Source organism: Dendrobates tinctorius, unplaced genomic scaffold (assembly GCF_039654945.1).
Source record: "Dendrobates tinctorius isolate UK_male_01 unplaced genomic scaffold, ASM3965494v1 ptg000063l, whole genome shotgun sequence".
Taxonomy (NCBI): domain Eukaryota; kingdom Metazoa; phylum Chordata; class Amphibia; order Anura; family Dendrobatidae; genus Dendrobates; species Dendrobates tinctorius.
Genome location: NW_027361731.1, coordinates 15,443,096 through 15,457,161, shown reverse-complemented (window position 1 = coordinate 15,457,161; position 14,066 = coordinate 15,443,096). Strand labels below are relative to the sequence as shown.

Below are 14,066 nucleotides of genomic sequence, written 5' to 3'. Positions count from 1 at the left end.
AGCTAATATTCCTTAGACAGCGACAGAAGCCGAAATAACATCTGAATCGGTACCTGCATTTGACCCTTCTTCAAGTGATACTGAACCTGAGGTTGTTACATTAACTACTATTGTACCAGGAGATGCCTGTTCATCGCATACTCTGTCGGAGCCAGTCACATCTGTATCCAGTATTGTACCTGTGGCTTCGATTTCTCAATCTGTTCCACCATGTTCATCAGATAGTGCTTCTTTCAGTGTGGAAACCACCTCTGGAGAAAGCATCAACTATTTTGCACGCTCTTCATCTGCCCAACTGTCTTTATTTTTCAAAAATCACCCAAAACAAGATACCGAAGAAGATCCTAATTTCCAAAAAGTCTTCTTACGCAAAGATGGAACAAACCGAAGATGGCTGACATACAATACTAAAAACAAAATCATTTTGCACTGTCTCGCATTTTCAAAGCCTTCTACAACTGGTTCATTTATAAATGGGTTGAAAGATCGAAGGCACGTTTATTAAAGACTAGCTGAAGAGCCCGGCGCTGCCCGGGTATAGTAGCTAACTGTGGTTAGTTATAGCAAATTATAATTATCCTCCATCCCATAGTCCCGTGCCCATGTACCCATCATACATATCCACGATCCCATAGGCCCGTGCCCATATACCCATCATACATATCCTCCATCCCATAGTCGTGTGCATATACCCATCATACATATCCGCCATCCCAAAGTCCCGTGCCCATATACCCGTCATACATATTCTCCATCCATAGTCCAGTGCCCATATACCCATCACACATCCTCTATCCCATAGTCAACCATTATGACATCATAATGAGCGGCGGGGCTTGCAACCTATGATGACATCAGCGTTGCCATGGCAACCATTATGACATAATGAGGGGCGGGGCTTGATACACACACACTTTTTCCCAATTATGTAGATAGGGGCAAAATTGTTTGGTGAATTGGAAAGCGCGGGGTTAAAATTTCACCTCACAACATAGCCTAGGACGCTCTCGGGGTCCAGACGTGTGACTGTGCCAAATTTTGTGGCTGTAGCTGCGACGGTGCGGATGCCAATCCCGGACATACACACACATACATACACACACTTCAGCTTTATATATTAGATTAGAGGAACATGAGAAAAGTCTAAGTCTCAGAAGTTGTGCTGAAGCATATTTTCTACAGTCAAGCAGTGCAGATATTGGAAGACATCTTCTTCATAATCAAATGTCAATTCACCGAGAGCAAGTTCGAAAAAGAACACAAAGTACTTCATAGGATAATAGAAATAATAAAAGTGATTGGAAAATGTGGACTTAGCTACAGAGGGGACAAAGCTGAAGCAGCATATACGTTACAGGATGTGACTTTAGATCATGGGAATTTTTTGGAACTAATTCTACTGTTAAGCAAGTATGATGTTTGTGTCTGCAAGAACATGTAAGTGAATGCATTGCAAAAAGCCAACAGCAGCATTCCAAAGGTGCTAGAGGCAGAGGATCATTAATAACTTTACTGTCAAAAACACTGTGAATGGAATCCTTGATGCCATCAGGCAACTTATTCAAACTACTATTGAAGAAGTAAGGGACACTGGAATGTTCTCCATCCAGATTGACATCACAAGATATAACATCTCGACAACAGATGAGCGTTATAATCCGTTATGTCACTAACCAAATACATGAAAGGCTGCTTGCAGTAGTAGACTGCAAATTAACCACCGGCGACGCAATACACCAGCTTCTAATGAACGTTCTCACTCTATGCAACATAGCCGTGACAAAATGCATTGGCAATTCCACCGACGAGGTAGCTAATATGCAAGGGACTACAATGGCTTTTCAACTTGGTTAACAATGGTCTCTCCTGGCCAAATACATGTGTGGAGTTATTCGCATATCCTAAACCTAGTTTTGTCAGCGAGCACCAAGACAACTTTGCAAAGTGCATCATTTCTGCTTCTCAACGATGTAGCAACGTTCATTAAAGATTCGTATGTTCGAATGGCTTTGTGGGAGAATGTAAGCCAGGACCCACTCCATCGTAGGCTTTCAACAATAGCTGAAACACGTTGGTGGTCAAAAGATGTTGCTTTGAAAAAGGTTTTTGGATACTTTGACAAGCCAGATTCTGCTTTATATGTCAGTCTCATTGTCATACTTAGAATTTTCTATTCTTCAAGCAAGCATAACGCTGATGCTCGTGCTGCCAGCTTAGATACGAAACGATCATTACGGCCCAATTTTTTTTTTTTACGCATATTTGAACGCACCTCTCCATTATCGAAGTATTTGCAAACATCTGCCATGGATATTTTAACAGGCTATCGGATGGCGATGGACGTGCAGGAGAGTCTAAAAAGTTATGTTCGAGCATTTGATGAGGTCAAAGAAGCTGCAAATAATTTTGTAGAATGGGCAAATGACAAACTTCAAGAAAAATATGAAGAATTTAGCTTTGAAATTGAAAATTATTTGACCTGAAAAAAGAACTAGAAGAAAACGAATGGCAGGTGAAGTAGCCGAAGATGAGGTACATGCAAATGTAGAAATCACATACAAGGTGAAAGTCCATAATGTCATCTTGGATGTTGTCAAACAAAGCATGGAACAACGTTTAACCGTAAATGGGACAATATATGCAGACCTTGATCCGCGAAACTTTAATTCCATAAGAGAAAATGGATTAAATAGCCTTACTTTGGATGTGACAAGAAGACACTTTATTAAATTTGAAGAGTGGGCAACACCCGAGAATCTTTGCGGTAACCTGCACAGCATGGCTTAGCACTGGGAGAAATTGAAAAGATCGCCCTTAGAAGAATGTTAGAGTGGCAACAGACACAAGCCCAGAAGATGAGACCATTGACGACACAGAACTAGTGACTAAAAGCTGCTCATCATGCAAGAACTACAGCACTATAATCTACTTACACAATATAATTGGACAGGCATACAATTTTCTTCTAAGTCTCTCCATTACACAAGTTGCTTGCGAACGAAGCTTCTCTACATTAAAATTTATAAAAATAACCAGATTAAGAAACAGCATGAATCAGTCGCCTAGAACCTTTCATGTTAATGGCTACTGAAAAGGACATCCTGATGAAACTTGATGGAGATGATATTATTGACAAAGTGGCTGAAAAAAGTAACCTATTGTCAAGAAGCCTTAGGTAGATTTGAGCGACTTTGGTAGGATCGGGTTTCATGAAACAAAATTTGAGTCGGATGAAACTGGTCCGACTAGGGCAAAAAAAGTCGGAGTTTCGTCCAAAACCCGACCCCAATGCAAGTCAATGGGGAATAAAAGTCGGCATTGAGCGGATGACATTCACTGGGCACTGGACTATGGGATGGAGGATAACCATTATAATTTGTTATAACTAACCAGTTAGTTACTATGACCAGGCAACGCCGGGCTCTTCAGCTAGTATAATATAATATATGGTGGTGGAACAAATCTTTTTTTGGAACGCTACATTGCTAAAGGGCTTATCCCAAGAGGATTACGAGTGCAAGTATTTCCCTCATGGATAACGATGATTTTAAAAGCCAATGGGAAGAGACAGCTAATATATCCTCAAAAGGATTCATGCAGCTGCTCATTAAATCTAATGAGACAGCTATTAAGGATGTAGAAAATGAGATTGGAGGCATCTAGGAAATTTTAACTAAACAAATGACAGCTGAGGCCTTGGCAAAGTTGAATGATCAATTGGATGTTGACTTTCAGAAATGGGAGAAAGAGATCGTTCAGACCAAAAACAAAAAGTACCAAAGGGATTTAAATGATTATAAAGCCAACCATGTGTGTAGATGGTGCAGGATCCCTGAGAAAAAACAAAAGGGACAACATTTAAGAATAGATCTAATTCCTTTTCGTCCACTTCATCGGTGGATGATGACTATGATGGGAGCGAGTGGAGGTACGAAGTGGAGCGAGAGGTTTGCATTTACAAAATCAGCAAACGCCTCCAGGGGAAAAACTGGCAATAAGAGGAAAATGACTCCTCGTCAATCCTTGGAGAAGAAAAGTAAAAATAATTTAGAGGTAATAATTTGTCTTCACATGTTTTGTCTACAAGCCAATGTGAGGTTCTTAAATTGGGCCTAACTTTTGTTCCCAACAATAATTTAGATTTTTTCACTATAGTGAAAGATCTCTTTCTCTTTTCTAGAAAGTTGATTCTAAAAAAAACTTCACTCTAAGAATAACTCGGATATGGATCTTAATAGTAGGGCTGAGCAGGAGGCCTTACGGATTCTTGAAGAGTTGGCCAATGAAAATTTTGAAAGCCAAACAGGTAATTTTCCATCATCTATTTTGCCTAAGTCTACCACGTTCCCTCCCCTATCATTATGCCCTCAGGTAGAGATTTTTTGTAAACTGGTTATGCAAGATCGTAGAACTATTCCAGCAGAATAAATGACAACTTGACAGGGTCACAGAGAAGAGCCCTTATTGAACTGAGGTCATTTACTGATGTCGTTTTTAAACCTGCTGACAAGGGGGGGGGACTTGGTAGTATGGCCTATTAAAATGTACGAGCGTGAGTTATTCTCTCAGCTTAAAAACAAGGAAGCATATGAGACTTTATCTCATAATCCAATGTCATCATTTCAGAAAGAATTGTTTTTGATTTTGGATAAGGCACTTGCGCAAGGTGTGATCACCAAGAAAGTATTTGATGGCCTATTTATTCAATCTCCAGTGGTGCCAACACTATATTTACTTCCAAAGGTTCATAACGATCCGCTGGTACCTCCGGGGCGTCCTATTGTCTCTGACGTGGGAGGGTTGTGTGACACATTTGTAAATTTATTGAATTTTACCTGCACCCCCTTGGTGGAGACGCTTCCCTCCTACGTCAGAGACACTACCGACGTCCTCCGGAGGGTTGAAGGATTGACTTCGGAGCAGGATATGTGGCTGGTCACGGCTGACGCTGAATCTTTAAATACCTGTATTTCTCACCAGGATGGCCTGAGGGCAGCTGAATTCTATCTTGGCACAAGTAACCTGGATACCATTCTTCAATTGTTAATTTTGGAGTTATTGAGGTTCATTTTAACTCATTATAAAATGATACTCGCACTGTGAATCAATGGAGAATAAATATATATATTTACCTGTGGGATCAAGGCAATAAACTCATAAGCATTAGATGTTAGAAGATACTGAGTATTGATGGATCAGACTACAAAAAGACAAAGCAAAACATAAGTTCTAAATCTGAAAATGCAAAGTCATATCCAAAGAAAAAAAAAAAAAAAAAGTGTGAAGTGTCCGGGTTAGACTCTAGTGACTAAGAGCATGGTTGGTATTGAATTCTAATAGTTAATTAAAAACACCTACCATATAACTATGCAGACATAAATAAAAACAGAATTTATATGGTAGGAGTATCATTTTGTTTAAATTGTTTATTTTCACCCCTGGTGGTGTGGGGGTTTCTTACTCGCTGCTGAATCAAACCTGCACACTAGCGCCGTTGGTATATTATATATATTTCATTTTAACTCATAATTTCTTTACCTTTAAGGATCGTTTTTACCTTCAGAGGCGGGGCACCGCTATGGGCGCCGTCGTACCCTAACCTCTTTCTCGGATTTTGGGAGAGGGAGGTTTATGGGGACGGCGCGTGCGCCGGGACCCCGATGCAGGCATGGTACCGGTATATTGACGACCTTTTAATCATTTGGCAGGGATCCAGTGAGGACCTCTGCAATTTTATGAGTCATTTGAACTTTAATGATTACAACATCAAATTGACATATAAATTTGACAAGCGGAGGATGGATTTTTTAGATATCCAGGTTCTTGTGGGCACAGATGGGAGGGTACAAACTGACGTCTTCCGGAAGGAGAAGTCGGTGAATGCCTTCCTACATGCTACGTCTGCTCACACGCCATCCACGGTAAGGGCTGTCCCGACAGGCCAATTCTTGTGGATCAGACGTCTCTGTTCAACAGAGAGCAGCTTTGAGACGCAAGCGTCGGACCTGCGGGACAGATTTTATACCCGTGGATATAGTAAACGTTGTGTGAAAAAGGGCTACCTTCGAGCTAAGACGTCAAGCCGTGGCCAGCTCCTGTCTTGCTCACAAAGATCTAGAGGAGACTCCAATCAAATTTGGTTCATCTCTACCTATAATAATAGGTGGAATATGATTAGGGGTATCCTTAATAAACACTGGTCGATACTTAAAACAGAACCAATACTTGGCGAAGCTCTCCCTGCTAGACCACTAATGACTGCAAGGAGAAGCAGCAACCTGAGGGATATGTTGGTTAAGATCCACTATGTGGCCAGGCCCTCTTTTCCTTTTAATACTGGAAAACCTTGTCAGGGCTGCTTCCCTTGTGGGTCTTGCCTGGCGTGCCATAATGTGGTACGTGCTAAAGACTTTAGCACATCTGATGGCACTAGAACCTTTCAAATTAGGGAATATATTTCGTGTGGTAGCGATTTTGTGGTCTATTATGCAACATGTCCCTGCAAATTAATTTATGTGGGATTAACATCTAGGGAACAGCGCATTCGCGTGAGGAAACATGTTAGGGATAATAAGGCAGCCCTAACTGTGGTAGATGTTGCATCCTTAAAGACAATTCCCCGCCATTTCAGGCTGCGCCATGCCTGCAACGCTGATCTCCTCAAAATAAGGGGTATTGATCGATTACATGGTGGTATTATAGGGGGAGATCTGAAGCGCAGGTTGGCGCAGCTTGAATGTAAGTGGATTATAAGGCTCAATACCATGACTCCTTTGGGTCTTACCGAGAAATTGAGCTTTTCTTCATTTTTATTTTTTGGTGCTTGGCTCTCCTTTTTCAATATTGTTCGTCTGTTTCTGGGATCTTTTTTAATATTATTTTAATCATGTGTTTTTTGTGTTTTTATTCTTCTAATAGCGGATGTTATCACAGCATTAACCTGCACCTTTTGATTCTCCATATATGGCTATGGAGACATTGATGGATTTTGTGTCCTATGAATCCCTAAGAACTTGGGCTTATTAACCCTGTGGATGAACGACGCATGCATGCAATTAATCACGATATGGTTCCCCTGCTTTCTGACACCTATGGACGGTCTTCCCCTCAATTGAAGATCTGGGCCCTTTTATGATTGATATTCCATATGGATGTAAACATGCAACTTATAATACTTTTTTGATGTAATAAACTGTAATTGTTTATAAATAATGAAACCGTTTCAACTATATGCATATAATTGTATGTTACATGTATAATTATTGATTACTTTTTGTGCCCCTCTCTTGGCCCACAAACAAGATGGTGGTATGGGCTTATCCTCACTGCGGGTAGTGTGTGTCGACAGCCGTCCTGTAGTACGAGTCACTTTTTGGTATATGATGGATGGAATACTAATTCCTCCACTCACCGCCTCCTGACGCCGGATGTGACATCGCGCTCTGGATGTCCCGCCTCCACACACTCACAGGACGCGTTTTGTGATTTGTCTATCATACCGGACCAGTTGGTAGGGGATGTGATGTCGGGTCTTGGTCCCCGCCTCGTCTCATTGAGGTGAGACGTTGGAGGGTTACTTACTACATTGCACCTTATGGCGCCGGATATGACATCATATCATTATAATTATGCACGCCCCTATTTGTGGCCGCGGGCCACTAATCCATTGGATGGCTATAGCTTGAATGGAGTATTTAAAGATGGCGCAGTCAACACATGGTGCACTGCCCCCCGAGGAAGCCACAGCGAAACGCGCGTCGGGGCACCTGAGCTCGGGTTATACAACCATCATGGGTAAGCTCTGCCTTTAGGTGATCTTAGTGAACATTCATATCTTAACCCCGTAGTTCCTGGTTACTATTCGTGGACATAATATTGGGGATTTTCACATTTAATGTAATTTCATTGTGATTTGACCTTTCATATTTTACTTTTGGCATTGCTTCATGGACTATGTTTCATTATGGTATGATTGCTATTTATATGGCGTTGCACTATGCACTTTAATTATTTTCCTTAAAAATTAATGAACTGGTCCATTGTGATGGCGTTAACCTTGGCTTGTAAGGTTATATGGCTGCCCGCCTGTTCCTATATGTACTATATTTCTACTTAGTGTTTTTTTACTTGTACTATTTTTCAATAAAGACATTGCTTTTTACTTTTGTCTTGAATCACATTGATTAAGGTATTATTGGCTATTGGACTAAGATTAAGGCTCTCTAATAGTCCGTTTATGTATTAAATAGCATTTTCTGAGAGTATCCTTGAAATGAGGAATATGTATCCTATGATCCAATTCTCCCTATATACATTTATAATAACAGCCTGAACTCATCTCTGGTGTTGGCAACATTCAAAATTGGCAACATCGGCACTGGTTCTCCTGGGGCTTGCAACAAAATTTTATGTCACATGAGCCCTGCAACCAATCAGCAGCTGATAATGGGCAGATGAACGCTCACTTTCTTTGGATGTAATTGACATTCAGAGAGAGCAGCAGCAGTTCTCACTTCTTCTGGATATCAGATTTTACTCTAAAGCAAGTAAGTGGGAAGCAGCCCATTAGCAAGGCTCATGCTACATAATGTCATAGGATATATATGGAAAGAAAAATAGCGAACAAGGGGTCCAATACAAAATTTCAAATTTTATTGACAATAATTTATATTCAAGTATATCAGGATAGAAAAAAGGTGAAATGAGAGTCAATGACGATCACAGCAGGTACATGGGCAAAAAACAATAGCGCACACAAGGGTATATGGACATGGGAATGTGCATAGTTTTATAAATGTACAACACAAAATTTAAATATTCCACATACACCCATAATTCAAAAATTTACTAGTCACAGTATCCCAATAGAAGCCAGATAACACTGCCACAGGAGGTCCATATACCCTTGTGTGCGCTATTGTTTTTTGCCCATGTACCTGCTGTGATCATCATTGACTCTCATTTCACCTTTTTTCTATCCTGATATACTTGAATATAAATTGTCAATAAAATTTGAAATTTTGTATTGGACCCCTTGTTCGCTATTTTTCTTTCCCTATATATCCTATTAATTTTTTGTGATGGTCCCTTATGTCCATACATATATATACCCATTTTTGTAACACCATACATATGTGTATTTGTTTTACTACATATTAATGGGGTGGTTTTTCACGATAATATTATGGTCTATGTTTGCTGTGTTATGCACAGGTTTCTTTTATATCTTGGAGATGGACTTCAGAGCCAAAGACAAGGCCTGGCTTGGTCAAATTAATCAGGTACTTGGAACAGGTGGAAGTGAGTCTCAGCCGTTCGTGGATCAAAGACTTGATAGCCAGGCCCTAGAAATTGAAAGGCTATTATTGAAACGGACTAAAATATGGTGGAATCGGGCCTTTCTGGATAAGTACGTTTCCTCCAAAATGATTCCAAGAGGACTTAGAGTCCAGGTGACCCCGTCATTTCCCGTTGACGACAAGGACTTTATCAGCCGGTGGGAGGAGACATGTGGTAGTTGCTCTTCTTCTTTGATGCAGCTTTTGATTGAATATAATTCCAAGGCCATTGTGGATCTGGACAAATCCATAGATGAATTGGAAAACAATTTTAAATTAGCATGTCCAATTGATAAAATGGCAGGCTATGAGTCTAAATTTGAGAAGAATTTGGATGCATGTGTTAGTACAGTCATGGCCAAAAGTTTTGAGAATGACACAAATATTAATTTTTACAAAGTCTACTGCTTCATTTTTTCTAATGGCAATTTGCATATACTCCAGAATGTTATAAAGAGTGATCAACTTAACAGCAATTACTTGCAAAGTCAATATTTGCCTAGAAAATTAACTTTATCCCCCAAAACACATTTCAACATCATTGCAGCCCTGCCTTAAAAGGACCAGCTAACATTGTTTCAGGGATTGCTCCATTAACACAGGTGTGGGTGTTGATGAGGACAGGGCTGGAGATCAATCTGTCATGATTAAGTAAGAATGACACGACGGGACACTTTAAAAGGAGGCTGGTGCTTGGCATCATTGTTTCTCTTCTGTTAACCATGGTTATCTCTAAAGAAACACGTGCAGTCATCATTGCACTGCACAAAAATGGCCTAACAGGGAAGAGTATCGCAGCTAGAAAGATTGCACCTCAGTCAACAATCTATCGCATCATCAAGAACTTCAAGGAGAGAGGTTCCCTTGTTGCCAAAAAGGCTCCAGGGCGCCCAAGAAAGACCAGCAAGTGCCAGGACCGTCTCTTAAAAGTGTTTCAACTGCGGGATCGGGCTACCAGCAGTGCAGAGCTTGCTCAGGAATGGCAGCAGGCAGGTGTGAGTACATCTGCACGCACTGTGAGGCGGAGACTCTTGGAGCAAGGCCTGGTCTCAAGGAGGGCAGCAAAGAAGCCACTTCACTCCAGAAAAAACATCATGGACAGACAGATATTCTGCAAGAGGTACAGGGATTGGACTGCTGAGGACTGGGGTAAAGTCATTTTCTCTGATGAATCCCCTTTTCGATTGTTTGGGACATCTGGAAAACTGCTTATTCGGAGAAGACCAGGTGAGCGCTACCACCAGTCTTGTCTCATGCCAACTGTCAAGCATCCTGAAACCATTCATGTGTGGGGTTGCTTCTCAGCCAAGGGAATGGCCTCTCTCTCAGTCTTGCCTAAAAACACAGCCGTGAATAAAGAATGGTACCAGAATGTCCTCCAAGAGCAACTTCTCCCAACCGTCCAAGAGCAGTTTGGCGATCAACAATGCCTTTTTCAACATGATGGAGCACCTTGCCATAAAGCAAAGGTGATAACTAAATGGCTCAGGGAACAAAACATAGAGATTTTGGGACCATGGCCTGGAAACTCCCCAGATCTTAATCCCATTGAGAACTTGTGGTCAATTATCAAGAGACGGGTGGACAAACAAAAACCTTCAAATTCAGACAAAATAAAAGCATTGATTTTGCAAGAATGGACTGCTATCAGTCAGGATTTGATCCAGAAGTTGATTGAGAGCATGCCAGGGAGAATTGCTGAGGTCCTGAAGAAGGGTCCACACTGCAAATATTGACTTGCTGCATTAACTCATTCTAACTGTCAATATAACCTTTTGTTACTCATAATATGATTGCAATTATATTTCTGCATGTGATAAAAACATCTGACAAACACACATAAAAACCAGAGGGCAGCAGATCATGTGAAAATATAATATTTGTGTCATTCTCAAAACTTTTGGCCATGACTGTAAGATTCACAAAACACAATCTTCCAAGCTGCAGAGAGACAGCAAGGATTTTGCAAGTAAGAATGTGTATTTTTGGAGAAAACCTAATATCCATGCGACAAAATTACAGGAGGCACCTTCAATGAGTTCTCTTTCTTCGGTTAGTGACTCGTCTGATTGGTCTGCCTCACCAATGACGACAAGGTCTGGGCCTAGGCCCAAAAGAGTGAAGGATGTGAATTTTCACCCCTACAAGAGGATGCAATTTAAATCACCGGAGCGTAAGAAAAATAACCACAAGGTAATTAATTTGAGTTCCTATAAGCTAACTGACTCAGACTTGTCGTTATTGTATAAAGGTCTTACCTTTTCTCCTAAATCTAATTTTAATAGCTTTGTGGCAATTAAAGATTTACATCTGTTTGCCAGGTCTTTGATATTTAAAAAAACATTTTTTTGATCCTTACTTGCAAAGTTTATTTCCTACATAAGAGGAGCAACTAGCACTTCGAGACCTTGAGGACCTATCTGTAGAGCATGAATGTGAAGAGGGAGGTAAGATCCCCGCATCTATCCGAATTAAATCTAAGAAGTTTCCTCCACTTGCAACCTGCACGGCTGTTGATCTATTTGTGCAGGTGGTAACGAGGGATTTTGTGTCTATCCCAAAAGGATCTCAGTCGAGATGAACGAAAGAGGTTGGACGTCCTGAAGGGACTTCCTGATATCATTTTGAAGCCAGCGGACAAAGGGGGAAACGTTGTCATATGGCCATGGCCTAAATCCCTTTATGAACAGGAAGCTTTTAGGCAGTTGAATAATAAGGCTTGTTATAAGCGTTTGACATTCAATACCCTTTCCTCCTTTGTGGCACAGCTGACAAAAATCTTAAATTCAGCCGTACAAAATGGTACAATTACAAAAGATCTAGAATTGGCTTTACAGGTACAAGAACCTACTATTTCTACCCTTTACCTGTTACCCAAGGTACATAAGAACCTTGAGGCCCCTCCGGGACGTCCTATCATTTCAGGTACCGGTAATTTTTTGGAAAAAGTTAACAGTTGGATAGATTCTAAATTGCAGCCGTTAGTCGAAAGCCTACCCTCATTTATTTTAGATACAGGGGACTTTCTCAGACGAATTGATGACCTTCACATTGGCCAAGATATGATGCTGGTGACGGGTGACGTCGAATCCCTGTACACCAGCATCAGGCATTCAGATGGACTGGCTGCTACTAGATATTTCCTCAATATGTCTAATCTACCAGAAGAAATCAATTGCTTAATTCTTGAACTTCTTGAGTTCTCCCTGACGCACAACTTTTTCACTTTCATGGGGTCCTTCTACCTGCAGCTCCAGGGCACGGCTATGGGGGCATCTTTTGCCCCTGCGTATGCCAACCTGTTCCTGGGGCTGTGGGAGAGGGACCTCCCCCTGTCTGCTCAGTGTCTGTCGATGGACCGCATCCTCCTCTGGGTGCGGTACATCAACGACATTTTCCTGATCTAGCAGGGGAATTCTTCTCAGTTGTGTAGTTTCATGGCAGAGGTTAACTCTAATGATAAAAATATTTACATTACATATCAGCAGGATGTTGATAGGATTAGCTTTCTTGACGTCACAATTTGGAGGGATATGAATGATAATTTGCAAACTGGTATTTTTAGGAAAGAGACATCTTCAAATATGTTGTTGCATGCTACATCCGCCCATCCTAAAACAATGATAAATTCCATACCGGTGGGACAGTTCCTGCGGCTCCGCAGGATCTGTTCTACTGAAAGTGAGTTTGCTCTACAGTCCAAGTATCTCTCGGACAGATTCCGCCAGAGGGTACAGTGGGCGTGCGATAAAGAGAGCACTTAATCGTGCCAAACGGTCGACACGTCAGTCCTTCCTATTTAAGAAAAAGGAGGTTAAATCGGACAATAAAATAAGATTTATTACTAATTACCATGCACAATTTGCTCGTACGAAAGACTGCCTTAAACGTGCTTTGCCTATTCTTCAAACAGTTCCTGTCCTAAACCAGCTTCTCCCTCCAGTGCCTAGTATCACGATAAGGAGGTCAAGGAATCTTCGTGACCATCTTGTCCACAGTCATTACCAATCTGAATCGAAAACTACTTTTTTGGATGCTGGCCATCCTGGGTGTGGCTGTGCTCCTTGCGGCCGGTGTGTCGCCTGCCACAATGTTGATCGTACAAACGTGTTTTATAATTCTTCAGGCACAAGGACATATGACATTAGGAGTTACATCACTTGTACATCACGTTATGTGATATACTTTGCCGTATGTCCCTGCAATTTAATATATATTGGAATGACTACTCGCCAATTAAAAACACGTGTTCGTGAACACATATTGGGGATACAGGCGGCAGCCGGCGGCGGGGACCTGGCCACACTCAGGACATTACCAAGGCATTTCAAACTTAAACATAATTGTGATAGTTCACTTCTTCGAGTCAGAGGTATTGATATAATTAAACCTGGCATTAGAGGGGGTAACCTTACAAAAAGATTAGCACAATGCGAAACTCGCTGGATTTGGTCACTTGATACGGTCCAACCAAAAGGACTAAATGAGGCGATTAGCTTTGCTCCATTTCTCTAACCATCTTTAACGGCTTGAAAATGTTGACCCTTCATAGGTGCATGTGGATTGATTTTAATTTTCTTCTTTTGTTATTATTATTTTTAGACTCGTCCACTGATGGTTTTTGTGCTTTGTTCTATCAGGATTCTGGATACATTCTATAAAGAAATGCGGCCCTTTGGATCCTAGAGAGCAGATGAAGATTTTTACGTCTATTATAACAAGTTGTAT

General features: G+C 41.1%; 1 long non-coding RNA gene across 1 annotated transcript; it reads left to right on the top strand.

Annotated features, from left to right (window-relative positions):
- Positions 1–4,180: 4,180 nt before the first annotated feature.
- LOC141094386 (uncharacterized) lies at positions 4,181–8,161 on the top strand. Its single transcript, XR_012233055.1, has 2 exons — positions 4,181–4,306; positions 6,919–8,161. It is a non-coding gene; the product is annotated as an uncharacterized lncRNA (long non-coding RNA).
- The last annotated feature ends 5,905 nt before the right edge of the window (positions 8,162–14,066 follow it).